Raw genomic sequence first — 18267 nt, 5'->3', positions numbered from 1 at the left:
ATCTCGTAAAACAACAAGTTGGGTTGTGAGCTTGTAAAACAACCGGCTGTAATCGGTAGGATTATAGTAAAATTCCCAAGAGGTCTTGGGGAGTGGATGTAGGTGCTGGGGTGCACCGAACCACTATATGTCCTTTGTGTTTGTAATGCCTCTAGTTATTGTCTAACTAACACACTTACTTACTTAGATAAATTGCTTGCTTAATTCTTATCCGCACATCCTTTAGTTGCAAGCATATTTAATCAAGTCGAAGTCTATACATCAAACCCTTGCTAAGTTTAACTTTCACTGTGCATCTATACAACTTAGCATAGTAAATCAAAAAGTTTTAGAAGTAACATAAAAGTTTTAAAAGACCCAATTCACCCCCCTCTTGGGTTGTATCTACTGGGCAACAAGTGGTATCAGAGCAGGTGCTCAAATATTATTTGTAGTCTTAACCGACTAGAGCCAAAGATCATGACAACTCAAATAGATAGTTTTCTAGGAGAAGGACAATCAATTGATACACCTCCACTGTTTAATGGTATAAACTACCCACATTGGAAAATACGCATGCGCATTTTCATTCAATCACAAAACTACTATCTATGGAAAATCATAATAAATGACCTTCACACACTCTCTCATATTAATGAGAAGGACTTAGCACAATTAAATGCTAATGCTATGAACATATTATATTGTGCTATTCAAGAAACAAAGTTTAATGAAATTTCTGCATGCTTATCTGCTAAGGAGATCTGGGATACTTTAGAAAATATTTATGATAAATCTCAGATTAGCTCTCATATGCTTCAATTATATACTAACAATGAGACTGCAGAAAAGGGTGATGAATCTCCCTCAGTCGAGTCGACTCCAAGTAGCTCAGAGTCGACTCCCAAGTTAGTCGAGTCGACTCCAATAAGGTCCGAGTCGACTCCGAGGCAAATCAGCTTCCTAAAGACAAAGAAAAAGAGGAAGCAAGAAGAAAGGAAGAAAGAGATAAAAAGGAAGAAAGCCTTGACCAAGAAAGAGTCAAGCCAAAAAATAAAGGTTAGGAGCAACAATGATGATATTAGCTCCAAGAAACTACAAGAGGTAACTGACTTGTGCTTTATGGCACAAGAAGACAAGGTAAAATCTGAATCTACTCTTACCTCAAATGATTTTCAAGAAGAATTCTCTTATGATGAATTATTAAATGCTTTTCATGAGTTGTATAGTGATTGTAGAAAATTATCTGTAAAGAATAAAAATCTTAAGAAACTAAATTCTGAAAATGAAAGCTTAAGGTCATTTTCAGAAGAATTGATTCAGAAAAATCATAGCTTAATTAAAGAAAATCAAAACTTAAGTAAAGAAATTAACCAATTAAGATGTTTTATTAACAAATTCACTGTAAGTTCAGAAAGATTAAAAATGATGTTTGAAAGCCAACATGCTGATTTTGATAAATCAAAATTTAGCTTGACTCCTTCACTTAGCCATAAATCTCTAGAGAAAAAGGTTATCAATTTATCAAGCAAACCATTAAATAAGATAACTTATTTCAAAAATGAAAAGGATGGGAATAACAACTTTACCTATCGTTCTAGTATAATTAAATCAAATGGTAAAGTTATTACTATTAAACAGATATGGGTTCCAAAAGGAACCATATGTCCTAACTCTCAAGGACTCAAGCAAGCTTGGGTACCCAAAATGAGAAAATGAGGATGTACACATAGGTGTACCAAGGTACCTATGGAACATAAAGAAACTTAAAAAGTTATTAACAAAAAAAAATAATAATGAAATCAGTAATTCTTGCATCTCATCATTATTTGTGCTTTAGTATTTGATATGATTTACTAGTAGTGATCAATTTTGTGATATAGAAAATACTTTTGGAAATATAATCAAATCTCTTCATTTTTTAGTATACTTTACTCACTATTGGATAAGTTGCTAAATGATTAATCAATTTATTAAGAATAACTCTATGAATTCTGTATATGCTTGATTGAGAGTTATTATCCATGGCATTATTGTTTATTGATCATAGATATGATAATGTGTACTTGGTATGCTTTTGAATATATGCACTATGAATACCAAGAAACCATCCTTGGCATATAAAATCAACTCATGCTAGTATGTACTTAATCTCAAAAGACCTTGCCATAGGCTTACTTAGATTATCTACTTAAAGGTCAAAGTTTTGCTATGCATGCTAACTAAGGAAACAAACAAAAATCATTTCTAAATCTAAAGATGTTGTTTCCATCTCCAAGTTTTTCAAAAGCTTACATTGGATTTATTCTTGAAAAATAAAACTGAAGTATTTTTCTGTATTTACTAAATCTTGTAAAAGTGGTTCAAATGATAAAGGTTTCCAAACTGTGAAGATAAAGAGTATCATGGCACAGTGTTGAAAACCAAAATCCTGATAAAGGTTATACAAAAAATAATATTAAATCCAATGATTTCAGCACCAAGGACACCATAAGCAAAATAGGATTAATAGAATTCTTGAAGAAATGAAAAAGACAATTATGTATGAGAGTCATCTACTTAAATAATTTTTAAAAGACTATCATCACTGCTTGTCATACATATGATTTCTATTTTTGATGAAAATTTTGATCTTCTGAAAAATGGAAAATGAACCATTGCATATCTTTCATATTTTTCAGTCGTACATGTTATTATGAAAATAATGCCAAATCTGATAAAGATACTTCTATCCTTGGATATCATTCATCAAGCAATGCATATAGAACATTCATGAAAAATTCTAGTTGTAGAAGTATTAATTCATTTTATTCTTTATGAGACTAATGATTTATTATCAAAATACTAAAATCAAATTATATGGTTAATCTTTTACATATGCACTTAATGAAGAAAAATTGATGACTACTAAAAGACTAAATCAAGAAAAGAGGAAATAGATCTTGATAAAGATTCTTGCATGATTAGAAGTAAAGATCATCATTATCATGTGCTTGCTTCATGAGCTTTATATTCTGTCAAATGAATGTGTAGAAGTCACTCCTATGTGGTTACTTCATTAAAAAGGAGATCTATGAAAAATAACCACCATATTTAAAAATACACATTACATATATGATAAAGCAATATGTGATTTAGAACAAGCATCAAAAGCATGATATATAAAAGCTTAAGCAACCTTTTTGATAGAAAGTAATAGTGATAAATCTATGCATCAAAAAGATGAATTTGTGATATCTTATTTGCTCAAAGTATGCATTGATGACATCATTTTTGGTTCTACTAATGAAGAGTTATATTGCAAAGTGAGTTTGAAATATGATGAATGAATTAACATCTTCTCTCAAACTCCAAATTAAGACAAACAGGAAAGGGGATCTTCATTGACCAACGTTAGTCCACAAGAAAACTCTTATAGAAGATTGGCATGAAGAAGGTATATCTATGACCCCATCTTGTAGAATTTGAAAAGGATGAGCAAAGTAGATCTATTGTGTTAAAGCTGTATTGAAGCATGATAGAATAATTATTTTACAGCTAGTAGACCAGATTGTATGCTCATTATGTGACCTTGTGCAAGACTTCAATCTAACTTTAATTAATCATATTTTATTGATAACAAATAAATCATAATCTGAATTTTGATAGAAACAAATGTTTAAGATAAATTGATTAAAACATAGTTAACATATCTTATTGATAATTATCTTAAGCAAATAGAATCTAAACTAAATTGACTTAAACTATCTTGGTTAATGAATCTATCTCTTTAGTTCAAATGATATGTGCTTGCTTATATTTAGGCAATCTCTTGAGTAAAGTGACTCAACATGCAACTATTGTCATATCTTATATTGAGTCATCTAGTTAAAAAAAAATATATATGTTGGATGAATGCTTTGTATCTTAAAGAAACTAATGACCTTCCTTCAAGAAAGAAAAATGAGAAATTTCAACTTGAAGGATATCTTCATGTAAGATACACTAAACATTCACATGCAAACAAGAGAGAGGATCTTCTTCAGCCAAAAGTTCACACATAAGAAATCTAGTTTGGCTTGAAGAACATATAATGAATAGGTAATTTAGATACCTTTCTCACAAATTAGTTGAGCAAAGTCAGTAACTTAAATCTTATTATGGCATGATTAAATTCTTTAATTATTAATTTTGATATCATGTCTATATGTGTATTGACTGACTTATACTTTTAGAAATTATTTCATGGTTTGCCCAAACTAAAATATATCTTTGCCTATGTCATAACCATGAAATACACAAGTATATGCTTAAAATGTTGATGTAAAATAACTTGTGAGAAGTTATGAAACCTTGAGCATAATGAAAATGTTGTTTGCATGATATACATATATATGATACGTAAGATTAATTCTCTATTCTGCTCTCTCATGAAAATTACTTGAGAATAACAAAAAGAGAGAGAGATAAAGAAAAGAAAATGGATATTATTCAAGAGAAGTAAAATCCAAGTAGAGGCAAACACTTCAACCTGAAGGAAAAGCAAAACAAACTTAATATATTCGACACATTTGTGAGACTTGTGTGAGCATTCTTTTGGAAGGGATAAAATCCATAATTAATTACACTTAAACAGGGAGGTTTTGAAGTAAACATTTTAACCTTTCTATATTGCTCATCATAGGGATGGTGCCAATGGGGAGGCTAGTGGTAGTACCCGGCACTATTTGACCCAACTATTCGGTGTAGGGCATATTAGGGACGGCACAAGAGGGAGGCTAGTGGTAGTACCTCGTGCCCCTTCCCAACTCCACTGGATAGGGAGCAAATAGAGTATAGAGCATAAGAAAGTTATAAATGAAAAATAAAGTAAATGAAAGTAGAATTAAGTCAAATTTTTAATCACTTGAAAATACACTTTAAGGATGAAATCATTGCAAGATTATATTTAAATAGGGGGAGTTTATTTGAAAAGAATTGATTTTGATCCTTGACATTCTTGTACTTAGTATTTTAATGCATGACTTAACACATGGTATATTTTGCATATGGTATGATGTCTTGATTTATGGATTCTCAATATTTTGTAATGTTTCATACTTGGACAATTTGATTGAATATTTGAATTGCTACATAACATCTTTTGTTTAGTTTTATTGAAAAGAAATTTCAGATTTGTCATTCACAATCATTGTTAAAATCTGAAAGCTAAATAAAATTGTAGAAAGGAGAAGAGAAGAATATCTCTATTTAGGGAAAATAAATTGATATTGATCTATCTTTCTACTTGCCTAACTTTGATACATAATGTCCTAATACTTGTTAAAATATCCTTTATTTTGTATCGAAACTCAAAATTAAACACAAAGATTCTGAAAGTGCTTTAATGTTATTGAAATATGTATTTTTCAATCGTAACAATTTAAGATGAGCTACATTGTGAAAGATACATATCTCATATTATGACTTAGAAAGCTTCTATTGAAAATCCTATGTAATTCAGAATCCGATTTTGTATAAAAGTTTAAACTCCATATGATTACTAAATAAAATGTTAATGTAAGAAAAACAGAATTTATTTTGATTGCTCCGATACGCATCCGAAACATATCATTTCTTACCTTCAAAGTATACTAATTTTGATTCAAATGATGTGTCTTACGATGATCTTGATTGCAAGTAAATATTTTTAAAATATATGACTTTATTTTAATATTTAAAAAATTTATTGAGCTTCATGTATACATTGCTGAAGAACTGTGATTAAGAAATTGAGTTCTATAAATACACATACCTCAATGATCATCTATATGTTTTTCTCTCCTACATTCTTAAAGACTTCCATCAGAATATATATATAGAGTGAATGATCTTAAAGCTAGAAATATTTCAGCTCACTCAAATGATTCTTAAAAGAAAGAAAATGTAAATGTTTTTGAAAGAAACTGAGCTACAAATGAATCATTTTCTGATTAATATTTCTATACATTTTCTCTAAGATTAGGAGAAAGCATAACTTGTGCTTAAAAGATTAAAAAGGGTGATTGCTATAAATTTTGAATAATTCTTGATCACTCTACATTCTCGATATCATAGAATTTCAGTTTTATTCACGCTTGTCATTAAAATCTGAAATTCAACAAAAGAAAAGAATGATTGAAGAGGAATGCATCTTTTGAGGGGGAGCTTTAGATATCTTATCCTAAAGTTACTTTAATTTGATGCATACCTTGATTTTTATGGATTGATTTTGATGAACATCCTTATATTGCAATACATGCTTTAATTATAAGTTTATACCTTAAGATGAGTTCTATAAAGGTTGTCTTATCTCAAACCTTGAGTCTTATGAAAATAAGCTGAAACTTATAGAAAACATATTTTTGAGATTGACAATTTTATTGAACATTATCTACAAATTCTAAACTCTTAAAATGGAATGATCAATTAAGGGGGAGAAAGAAAATTTCAGAAGGAAAGATCTTATGGAACTTAATCGCATAAATCTATAACTAAAGGAGAGGAAAAGAATACTAAATGAAAAGTGATCCTAATACTCTCCAATATGTATCATCTGAAATTTAAATCTGAAAATCTTTATGATACACCTTGAGGCGTGTTATTTGGTTAGTATATCCCATGCATCACTCTTGAACCAAATTGCAAATCATAAGAGCCTCTAATTTAATGAAAAAGGGGGAGAATAATGTGTTAAATTTTTTTGAGTATCTCTTAGAAAATCTGTTTTTGAACTTCACTAATGAGTCCTAATTGGCTTGCTCTTTAGAACTTCAATTTTGTGCCAATTCATTATTTTATGTATCAAATTGTGCTTATTCTCTAAAGAAATAAAAGAAAGTCTTTAAAAGAGTTCTAAGATGTATCAAAAATTGCATGAATTCATATTTTGGTATTTGTGCCCCAATGCTCTTATTATCATAAAAGAACTTTGAAGTCATTAAGAATTAATGATCCAACAGGATGATATGTCTTTCAAATATATAAGTTTTGATCTTTCACTCTGAAAATCAATTGAATTGCTCTCCTATTGATAAAATACTTAATAGATTAGGCAAAAGGTCTTAAATGAACAAGCTTTCCCACTTATTATTGAAGAGAGGTCAGATTTCCATTCGTGCTTTCCTTGAATATCATTTGTGGTACTTCTTGAATTAACCTAAGGAAGATTCCACCTACACTTGATTAGAAAACTATCTGTGGTATCAAATTAAAAAATTTCTTGAAATCACATTCGATGTGTTCTGCTCTGGAATTATCTTAATTGGCTCTGATCTATGCTCATTAATCTTTTTCTAACATTATTGCCTTGAGTTATATGATTCATATTCTTGCAATAACTTGACATGCAAATCAGAGTACAATAAGAAAAAGAAATATCTGAGTATTCTTATCTTTGTGCACTATCTTTTTGATGTTGTCAAAAAGGGGGAGAAATATCTAAGTATATGCTCATAATGCTTTGTATTTTATATTGAATACCAACTCAGCTTAAACTGAAATAGGTTGATTGTGTTAAGCTGATTAAATCTAAAGCATTATCATAAAGTATGTTTTAAATATTTATGTTTTCTACTTCATGCAACTTAGCTATGCATTAGTCCTAGAACACAGTATATTTTATATTGCACATACTCCAAGTTTTGTCATCATCAAAAAGGGGGAGATTGTTGACCCTCTAATGGATTTTGATGAATACAAAACACTAGAGCATAATTCCCTTTATCTTAACAAGTTATTTGAGGATTTTAGTAAGAATATTGTTAAGAAATGTCTAGGCAAGTTCCCATGATTTTTAAGAACTTATTGAAGAATTTTTGAGATGAAAGAAAAAGTTCAGGGACAGCCGAGACGTCTCCGGATTGTCTCCGAGACGTCTCTGGCACAAACAGGAAGAACTGGCACGTCTGGAGACGTCCCCGTAAAGCGCGGAGACGTCCCCGGAGCGCGGAGACGTTCCCTGAAAAAGCGGAGTCGACTCTCTCAGAGAATTCCAGAAGACTTGTTTTTCGGAGATATAACGGCGGAGACGTCCCCGTAAAGCGCGGAGACGTCCCCGGAGCGCGGAGTCGTCCCCGAAGAAGCGGAGTCGTCCCCATGCAAAAAGCGCAAACAAGCGGAGATGTCCCCGTAAAGCGCGGAGACGTCCCCGGAGCGCCTGGGACGCGACTAACAACTTTTTCAGGTTTGATTTGAATTTCAAACGTCTCTTTTTTGTGTCTAACGGCTATATTTGCTTTTTGGGCTATAAAAGGGACCTCTTAAGTGCTTCTCAACATCTTCTTACCAACCCAATACAAGATCATTCAAGAGAGAAGAGAGAAAAAGAGGTTCAAGAGAGTTAGTGCATTCAAGTGAAGAAATCAAGCGCCTTCAAGTTTTCCAACAGATTTCGTGCTCAACTACTCTCTCTCGTTTGGCATTCAAAGCTCACATTCAAGCCAACGCGATCCACATCGGAGGAACCATCATCTCCCACGCTTCCAACGGCTAAAAGGGTTCTTGCGGATTCTATTGTTTATATTGTTATATTTGCTTGTTTAAGAAGCTTTGATTTGTTTTAAACCTTTATTCTAATATCTTGTAACTTGATTCAATCAAGGGATTGAATCAAGGGGTTAAGGTTTGTTGGTGAGCCAAAGGGGAAAAAACCAACGTTGTAAGGTTGTGGTTGGTGAGCCTTTGGGAAAACCAACCGGGTTGGATTGTGAGCCCGTGAAAACAATCGGTTGGTTCGAGTCGGTGAGCCTGTGAAAACCGACCGAGTTCGTTGTGATCTCGTAAAACAACAAGTTGGGTTGTGAGCTTGTAAAACAACCGGCTGTAATCGGTAGGATTATAGTGAAATTCCCAAGAGGTCTTGGGGAGTGGATGTAGGTGCTGGGGTGCACCGAACCACTATATGTCCTTTGTGTTTGTAATGCCTCTAGTTATTGTCTAACTAACACACTTACTTACTTAGATAAATTGCTTGCTTAATTCTTATCCGCACATCCTTTAGTTGCAAGCATATTTAATCAAGTCGAAGTCTATACATCAAACCCTTGCTAAGTTTAACTTTCACTGTGCATCTATACAACTTAGCATAGTAAATCAAAAAGTTTTAGAAGTAGCATAAAAGTTTAAAAGACCCAATTCACCCCCCCTCTTGGGTTGTATCTACTGGGCAACATAATGCTATGAACATATTATATTGTGCTATTCAAGAAACGAAGTTTAATGAAATTTCTGCATGCTTATCTGCTAAGGAGATCTGGGATACTTTAGAAAATATTTATGATAAATCTCAGATTAGCTCACATGTGCTTCAATTGCCTACTAACAATGAGATTGCAGAAAAAGGTGTTGAATCTCCCACCTCAGTCGAGTCGACTCCAAGTATTCCAGAGTCGACCCTCAAGTTAACCGAGTCGACTCCAATAAGGACCGAGTCGACTCCGAGGCAAATCAGCTTCCTAAAGACAAAGAAGAAGAGGAAGCAAGAAAGAAAAAAAGAGATAAAAAGGAAGAAAGTCTTGACCAAGGAAGAGTCAAGCAAGGAAATAAAAGCTAGGAGCAACAATAATGATATTAGCTCCAAGGAACTACAAGAGGTAACTAACTTTTGCTTTATGGCACAAGAAGATAAGGTAAAATTTGAATCTAATTTTACACCAAATGAATTTCATGAAGAATTTTCTTATGATGAACTTTTAAATGCTTTTCATGAGTTATATGGTGAATGTAGTAAATTAGCTATGAAAAATAAAAATCTTAAAAAGCTAAATTTGGAAATTTCAAAAGAAAGAAATTCTATTGCTGAAATACACGACAAACTAAATTCTGAAAATAAAAGCTTAAGGTCATTTTCAGAAGAATTGATTCAGAAAAATCATAGCTTAATTAAAGAAAATCAAAACTTAAGAAATGAAATTAATCAATTAAAATCTTTTATCAACAAATTTACTGTAAGTTCAGAAAGATTAAAAATGATGTTTGAAAGCCAACATGCAGATTTTGATAAATCAAAATTTGGCTTAACTCCTTCACTTAGCAATGAATCCCTAAAGAAAAAGGTTATCAATTCACCAAGCAATCCATTAAATAAGATAACTTATTTCAAACATGAAACGAATGGGTATAACAACTTTACCTATCGCTCTAACATAATTAAATCAAGTAGTAAAGTTATTACAATTAAACAAATTTGGGTTCCAAAAGGAACTATATGTCCTAACTCTCAAGAACCCAAGCAAGCTTGGGTATCCAAAATGAAAATATGAGGATGTAGATTAAGGTGTGCCAAGATACCCATGAAACAAATAGAACTTTCATACAAATGGGTGCTCTAGACACACATTAAAGAGTGAAACTTAAAATACACTTATGAAAAGTAATTAAAAAATTAATAATAATGAAATCAGTAACCCTTGCATCTCATCATTACTTTTGCTTTAGTATTTGATTAAAATACACATATTTTCATATCTATGATCGATAAACAATAATGCCATGGATAAAAACTCTCAATCAAGCATATAGAGAATTCATAGAGTTATTCTTAGCAACTTATCCAATAGTGAGTAAATCATACTATAAAATGAAGTGATTTGATAATATTTTCAAAAGTATTTTCTATATCACAAAGATTAAAGAAACCATTTTGGATATAAAATCAACTCATGCTAGTATGTACTTAATCTCAGAAGACCTTGCCATAGGCTTACTTAGATTATCTACTTAAAGGTCAAAGTTTTGCTATGCATGCTAACTAAGGAAACAAACAAAAATCATTTCTAAATCTAAAGATGTTGTTTCCATCTCTAAGTTTTCAAAAGCTTACATTGGATTTGTTCTTGGAAAATAAAACTGAAGTATTTTTCTGTATTTACTGAATCTTGTAAAAGCGTTTCAAATGAAAAAGGTTTCCAAACTGTGAAGATCATGGCACAGTGTTGAAAACCAAAATCCTGATTAAGGTTATACAGAAAATAATATTAAATTCAATTATTTCAGCTCCAAGGACATCATAAGTAAAATAGGGTTAATAGAATTCTTGAAGAAATGAAAAAGACAATTATGTATGATAGTCATCTACTTAAATAATTTTTAAAAAACTATCATCACTGCTTGTCATACATATGATTTCTATTAGATCCAGTTTTGATGAAAACTCCTTATGATCTTCTGAAAAATGGAAAATGAACCATTGCATATCTTTCATATTTTTCAGTCGTACATACTATACTTGATATGCTCTTATGAAAATAATGCCAAATCTGATAAAGATACTTCTATCCTTGGATATCATTCATCAAGCAATGCATATAGAACATTCATGAAAAATTCTAGTTGTAGAGGTATCAATTCATTTTATTCTTTATGAGACTAATGATTTATTATCAAGATACTAAGATCAAATTATATATGCATATGGTTAATCTTTTACATATAACAATCTAAAAACATGTTAATAATTAGAACCAAATTGAGTTTTTCAGAAATGCACTTAATGAAGAAAAATTGATGACTACTAAAAGACTAAATCACAAAAAGATGAAATAGATCTTGATGAAATTTTTGCATGATTAGAAGTCAAGATCACCATCATCATGTGCGTGCTTTATGAGCTTTATATTCTGTCAAATGAATGTGTAGAATGCACTCCTATGTGGTTATTTTATTAAAAAGGAGATCTATGTTAAATAACCACCATATTTGAAAATACTCATTACAAATATGTTAAAGCAATATATAATTTGGAACAAGCATCAACAGCATGATACAAAAGCTTAAGCAACCTTTTTGATAGAAAGTAATAGTGATAAATCTTTGCATCAAAAAGAAGAATTTGTGATATCTTACTTGCTCATAGTTTACATTGATGACATCATTTTTGGTTCTACTAATGAAGAATTATATGAAGACTTTACTTAGCTCATGCAAGGAGAGTTTGAAATACGTATGATGAATGAATTAACATCTTCTCTCAAACTCCAAATTAAGACAAACAGGAAAGGGGATCTTCATTGACCAACGTTAGTCCACAAGAAAACTCCTATAGAAGATTGGCATGAAGAAGGTATATCTATGACCCCATCTTGTAGAATTTGAAAAGGATGAGCAAAGTAGATCTATTGTTTTAAAGCTGTATTGAAGCATGATAGAATAATTATTTTATCATACAGCTAGTAGACCTGAATGTATGCTTATTATGTGACCTTATGCAAGACTTCAATCCAACTTTAATGAATCATATTTTGAAAGAAACAACCGTTTAAGATAAGTTGATTAGAACCTAGCTAACATATCTTTTTGATAATTATCTTAAGCAAATAGAATCTAAACTAAATTGATTTTGGAAATAAGAAATTGATTTGACCTTGATAAATCTTTCCATTGCCTCACATGCTTGTCCTTGAACTATCTTGGTTAATGAAACTATTTCTTTAGTTCAAGTGATATGTGCTTGCTTATATTTAGGCAATCTCTTGAGTAAAGTGACTCAATATTCAACTATTATCTTATCTTAAATTGAGTCATCTAGTTAGAAATATGTTGGATGAATGGGTTGTATCTTAAAGAAACTAAAGACTTTCTTTCAAGAAAGAAAAGGAGTTTAGTAATAATGCAGAATCCTTGAGCAAGAAAATGAGTGATTTCAGCTTGAAGGACACCTCCACATGCAAACAAGAGAGAGGATCTTCTTCAGCCAAAAGTTCACACATAAGAAATCTAGTTTGGCTTGAAGAACATATAATGAATAAGTAAGTCTAGATATCTCTCTCATAAATTAGCTGAGCAAAGTCAATAACTTTAAATCTTATTATGACATGATTAAAATCATTAATTGTTAATCTTTTGATATCATGTCTCTATATATATTGATTGACTTATGCTCTTAGAAATTGTTTCATGGTTTGCACAAACTAAAATATATCTTTGACTATATCATAACCATGAAATACACAAGTATATGCTTAAAATTTTGATGTAAAATAACTTGTGAGAAGTTATGAATCCATGAGCATAATGAAAATGTTGTTTGCATGATATACATCTATATGATACATAAGATTATTTCTTTATTCTGCTCTTTCATGTAAATTACTTGGGAATAACAAAAAGAGAGAGAGATAAAGAAAAGAAAGTGGACATTATTCAAGAGATGAAAAATCTAAGCAAGGCAAGTACTCCAATCTTAAGGAAAAGCAAAACAAACATAATATATTCGGCACACTTATGAGACTTGAGTGAGCACTCTTTTGGAAGGGATAAAATCCATAATTAATTACACTTAAATAGGGAGAGTTTGAAGTAAACATTTTAAACTTTCTATATTGCTCATCATAGGGATGGTGCCAATGGGGAGGCTAGTGGTAGTACCCGGCACTATTTGACCCAACTATTCGGTGTAGGGCATATTAGGGACGGCACAAGAGGGAGGCTAGTGGTAGTACCTCGTGCCCCTTCCAACTCCACCGGATAGGGAGCAAATAGAGTATAGAGCATAAGAAAGTAAAAATGAAAGACAAAGTTAATGAAATTATATAAGAAGAATCAAGTCAAATTTATTAATCACTTGAAAACACACTTTAAGGATGAAATCATTGCAAGATAATACTTAAACAGGGGGAGTTTATTTGAAAAGAATTGATTTTGATCCTTGATATGCTTGTTCTTATTATTTTAATGCATGACTTAACACATAATATATCTTGCATGTGGCATGATGTCTTGAATTATGGGTTCTCAATATTTTGTAATGCTTCATGCTTGGACAATTTGATTGATTGTTTGAAATACTACATAAAATTTTTTGTTTGGTAAGAAAATTCAGATTTGTCATTCACAATCATCGTTAAAATGTGAAAGTTGAAATGAGAAGAGAAAGATATCTCTATTTAGGCAAAATGAATTGATCTTAATCTATCTTTCTACTTGCCTAACTTTGATACATAATATCCTAATACTTGTTAAAATATCCTCCATTTTGTATCGAAACTCAATACTAAATACAAAGATTCTGAAAGTGCTCTAATGTTATTGAAATATGTGTTTTCAATCTTAGTAATTTAAGATGAGCTACAAAGTAGAAGATACATATCTCAAATTTTGAGAGCCTTCTTGGAAATTCTTATGAAAATTCAGAATCTGATTTTGTATAAAAGCTTAAACTCAATATGATTTCTAAATAAAATCTTAATTTAAGAAAAACAGAATTAATTTTGATGCCTTGGCTGATTGCTCCGATACGCATCCGAAACATATCTTTTCTTATCATTAAAATCTACTAATATTGGTCTAAATGATCAATGATCTTGATTGCAAGCAAATATTTTTAAATATATGATTTTATTTTGATATTAAAAAGATTTATTGTGCTTCATGAATACATTGCTGAAAAACTATAATTAAGAAATTGAGTTCTATAAATATATATACTTCAATGATCATCTATATGTTTTTCTCTCCTACATGATTAAAGACAGAATAGAGTGCATGATCTTAAAGCAAGAAATATTTCAGCTCACTCGAATGATTCTAAAAGAAAGAAAATGTAAATGCCTTTGAAAGAAACTGAGCTTCAAATGAATTATTTTCTGATTAATATTTCTATACATTTTTCTCTAAGATTAGGAGAAAGCATAACTTGTTCTTAAAGGATTAGAAAGAGTGATTACTATAAATTTTGAATAATTCTAGATCACTCTACATTCTTGATATCATAAAGTTTCAGGTTTATTCACGTTTAACATTAAAATCTGAAATTCAACAAAAGAAAAGAATGATTAAAGAAGTATGCATCTTTTGAGGGGGAGCTTTAGATATCTTATCCTAAAGTTACTTCAATTTGAAGCATACCTTGATTTTTATGGATTGATTTTGATGAACCTCCTTATATTGCAAGACATGCTTTAATTACCTTGAGATGAATTCTATAAAGGTGGTCTTATCTCAAACCTTGAGTCTTATGAAAATAAGCTGAAACTTATAGAAAATATATTTTTGAGATTGACAATTTTATTGAACATTATCTTCAAATTCTAAACTCTTAAATGGAATGATCTATTGAGGGGGAGAAAGAAAATTTCAGAAGGAGAGGTCTTATGGAACTTAATCGCATAAATCTATAACTAAAGGAGAGAGAAAGAATACTAAATGAAAAGTGATCCTAATGCTCTCCAATATTTATCATCTGAAATTTAAATCTGAAAATTTTTACGATACACCTTGAAGCTTGTTATTTGGTTAGTATATCTTATGCATCAATCATGAACCAAATTGCAATTCAAATAGTTGATCTTAAGAGCCTCTAATTTAATGAAAAAGGGGGAGGATAACGTGTTGAAGTTTCTTGAGTATCTCTTAGAAAATCTATTTTGAAATTCACTAATGAGTCCTAATTGGCTTGCTCCTTAGAACTTAAATTTTGTGCCAATTCCTATTTTTATGTATCAAATTGTGCTTATTTTCTAAAGGAATAAAAGAAAGTCTTTAAGAGAGCTCTAAGATATATCAAAAATTGCATGAATCCATATTTTGGTATTTGTGCCCCAATGCTCTTATTATCATTAAAGAACTTTGAAGTCATTAAGAATTAATGATCCAACATGATGATATGTTTTTCAAGTATATGAGTTTTGATCTTATACTCTGAAAATTAATTAAATTGCTCTCATGTTGATAAAATACTTAATATTTTGGGCAAAAGTTCTTAAATGAACAAGCTTTCATACTTATTATTGAAGAGAGGTTAGATTTCCAGTCGTGTTTTTTCCTTGAATATCAATTATGGTACTTTTTGAATTAACTTAAGAAAGATTCCACCTACACTTGATTAGAAAACTATCTGTGGTATCAAATTAGAAAACTTCTTGAAATCACATTCGATGTGTTCTGCTCTGAAATTATCTTAATTGTATCTGATCTATGCTCATTAATCTGATTCTAATATTATTGCCTTGAGTTATATGATTCATATCCTTGCAATAATTTGACATGCAAATCAGAGTACAATAAGAAAAAGAAATATTTGAGTATTCTTATCTTTGTGCTTAATGTACTATCTTTTTGATGTTGTCAAAAAGGAGGAGAAATATCTAAGTATATGCTCATAATGCTTTGTGTTTTGCATTGAACACCAACTCAGCTTAAATTGAAATATGTTGATTGTGTTAAGCTGATTAAATCTAAAGCATTATCATGAAGTATGTTTTTAAATATATATGTTTTCTACTTCATGCACCTTAGCTATGTATTACTTCTAGAACACAATATATTTTATATTGCATATACTCCAAGTTTTGTCATCATCAAAAAGGGGGAGACTGATGACCCAAAGATTGATTTAAAGATTGATTTTGATGATCACAAAACCTTGAATTATAAATACTAATGTTTGTGTTGCAAGAAGAAAGATTATTTATTTTGCAAGGAACATAGCAAGTTGGAAGAATTCAAGAAGGCCTCCAAAGCTCTCAAGAAAAGTTAGAAGAAAGCCACACCTCATTGGCCCAAGATTCAAGTTCAAAGGCTTCAATTTAGAAGAGCAAGTTTTAAGAAAAATTCAAAGGAAAGGCACTCGAGTCGACTCCTACAGTTCCGAGTCGACTCCAAGGAGCAACAGACAGCCGGACAGAAAGATTCATCTCAGAACCTGTCAACGAGTCGACTCCTGAAGAGCGTGAGTCGACTCCGATGTTCACCGAGTCGACTCCAGGGTAGTATGAGTCGACTCCTAGGAGTCACAGGCAGAAAAGTCTGAGAGCAGTTTTCGGGTCTGAGATTCGAGTCGACTCCAGTGGAACGCGAGTCGACTCCGATGGTTGGCAAGTCGACTCCAAAGAAAGTGAGAGTCGACTCTCAGAGAAATACAAGGCAAAAAGTCAGAGAGCCAATTTCAGACACTGAGAGCCGAGTCGACTCCCGCAAAGTCCGAGTCGACTCCAAGACAGCGCAACCCCAAAGACAGAAGACGGTATTTTCGTCTCTGAGAGGCGAGTCGACTCCAAGACAGCTCGAGTCAACTCCAAGGCAGCGCGACCCCAAAATACAGAGGATCAGTTTTCGGGCTCTGAGAGCCGAGTCGACTCAAAGAGAATCCGAGTCGACTCGTGGAAGAAAATCAGAAAGTATGTCCTCTGAATTCATGGGATGAGCCGACTCCGAAGATGCCAAGTCAGCTCCAGATGTTGGCGAGTCGACTCCGGGTTAAGACGAGTCGACTCCCAGTCGAGGATGCACAATAATTCAAATTTGGAACAGTGGCCGAGTCGTCTCCAGTAAAGCACGAGTCGACTCCTGCAACAGACGAGTCGACTCCTGATCGCGCGAGTCGACTCCGATCCCAACGGTAATATTGTCAGGAAGTGCAGACTATGTCCAACGGCTCTATTTTTGTCTCTAACGGCTATATTCTTGTTTCCACGCCATCTAAAGCTATAAAAACAAGAAGAGAGCTAGGAGAGAACTTATGGAAGTGGGAGAAAACATTTAGGAAAGAGATTACAAGGGAAATCTCCCATAAGCACAAAAAGGGCCATTCAAAGTGAAATAGAGAGAAGAAGAGCATCCAAGTGAATTCCAAAGCTTCCTCTTCATCCGTGTGCTGCCTCGGAAATTCTCTACTTCGTGCCAAATCAGAAGAGGGTCAAGTAAAGAAGAAGCCGAGCTCCTTCATCTTCAAAACTCGTTTGAGGGCTTCTCTTTACTCTCTTTGTTTATATTGTTATATCTGTTTATTTAAGAAGCTTTGATTTGTTTTAAACTTTGTTTTTAATATCTTGTAACTTGATTCAATCAAGGGATTGAATCAAGGGGTTAAGGTTTGTTGGTGAGCCAAAGGAAAAACCAACGGTGAGAGGTTTGTTGGTGAGCCTAGGTTGAAACCAACGGTGTAAGGGTTTGATTGTGATCCTGGAAAAACAATCGGGTTGGTTCTAGTCGGTGAGCCTGGGAAAACCGACCGAGTTCGTTGTGCGCTCGTAAAACAACAAGTTGGGTTGTGAGCTTGTAAAACAACCGGCTGTAATCTGTAGGATTATAGTGAAATTCCCAAGAGGTCTTGGGGAGTGGATGTAGGTGCTGGGGTGCACCGAACCACTATATGTTTGTTGTGTTTGTAATGCCTCTTGTCATTGTCTAACTAACACACTTACTTACTTAGATAGATTGCTTTCTTAACTGTTATCCGCGCATCCTTTAGTTGCAAGCATATTCAATCAAGTCACATTCTATACATCAAACTGTTGCTAAGTTTGACTTTCACTGTGCATCCATACAACTTAGCATAATTAATCAAAAACTTTC

This window comes from Phoenix dactylifera, unplaced genomic scaffold (genome assembly GCF_009389715.1).
Source record: "Phoenix dactylifera cultivar Barhee BC4 unplaced genomic scaffold, palm_55x_up_171113_PBpolish2nd_filt_p 001170F, whole genome shotgun sequence".
In the NCBI taxonomy this organism is placed as follows: Eukaryota; Viridiplantae; Streptophyta; class Magnoliopsida; order Arecales; family Arecaceae; genus Phoenix; species Phoenix dactylifera.
Note: the sequence above shows the minus strand (reverse complement) of the source record.